Genomic DNA, 1,246 nt, shown 5'->3' with positions numbered 1-1,246 from the left:
AGTCTGCAGGTCGTCACGTGCACACCAGTCGAGAGCAGGAAGACAAGAGGAGGCGGCTTCGCTGAGTAGACTTCAGGATTGAAGTGTTTGCTCTTGCCCGAACGGGCTTAGGCCAGCCAAGAAAAGCAAACTCAGAGGAACATTGAGTGTTAGAGCTGAGGATGTCCCTGAGGGGCTGTTTTCCTTATGTTGCTTTTAAATGTGTGCTTCTTTGTTAGGATACTTGCTTTGCTCTGAGAAAAGTCAGTTTCCTACAGAAATAAGATAGCCAAATTCTTTCCCATAAAACCAATGAGCACTGAGGAATCTCTCGTTCAACATGAAAAACTCAAAACTCACTGCCACTGAGTCCATGCGGACTCAGAGCACCCCTCTCTATAGACAGGGTAGGCCTGCCCTGAGGAGTTTCCAAGACTAATTCTTTGCAGGAGTAGAAAGCACCCCCTTTCTCCTGCAGAGCAACTTGAGGTTTCGAACTGCTAACCTAAGGTTTGCAGGCCAAGGCGTAAACACTGCCACTGGGGTGGCTCCTCCTTCAACACTAAAATCAAACAAACACACACAAACCAAAAAAAACAAAACTCTCTGCTATCAAGTCAGCATTGATTCTTAGCAACCCCTTGTGGGTTTCTAAGACTCCACTGTTTATAGGAGTGGAAAACCCAGTCTTTCTCTCCTGGAGCTGCTGGTGGTTTAGAACTGCAGACCAGGAGGATCACAGACCAAATCCTAACCACTGTACCACGAGGGATCCCTATAGACCACCCCAAAATACCATGACATCTTGGGGGATACAACACATGGTTAGACATGCTCAATAACTAATGGAAAGCTGACTGGCTTGAGTCCACAGAAGAAGTGCCTTGGAAGAAAAAGGCTTGTCAATCTACTTCCCAAAAATCAGTCACTAAAAACCCTTTGCAGCACAATTCTATTCTGACACATGTGGGGATAACATCAGGACTTAGAATGGACTCAATAGTAATTGATTTTAAAATGTAATTTTAAATTATACTTGAAATAAGACAAGGATATCTTGACCATTTTAATGTAAAAAGAGTATTCTTACCCCACCCCCACCCCAAAGGAGCCCCTGAAATTTTAATGCTTTTTAAAAATTAATGCCCCACAAGTTAATTCATACCACTTCCTACCTCTTTCCCTACCCCCAATGAGAAATGACTCATATTCAATCAATCAATCAAATGTATGGAAACACGGTCAGGATGAAATTTAACAGATAACA

The sequence above is a fragment of the Echinops telfairi genome, unplaced genomic scaffold, assembly GCF_000313985.2.
Source record: "Echinops telfairi isolate 266 unplaced genomic scaffold, ASM31398v2 ScPeMD7_7468;HRSCAF=8506_0, whole genome shotgun sequence".
NCBI lineage: Eukaryota > Metazoa > Chordata > Mammalia > Afrosoricida > Tenrecidae > Echinops > Echinops telfairi.
The sequence above is the reverse complement of the archived record's forward strand: the minus strand, read 5'-3'. Positions refer to the sequence as shown.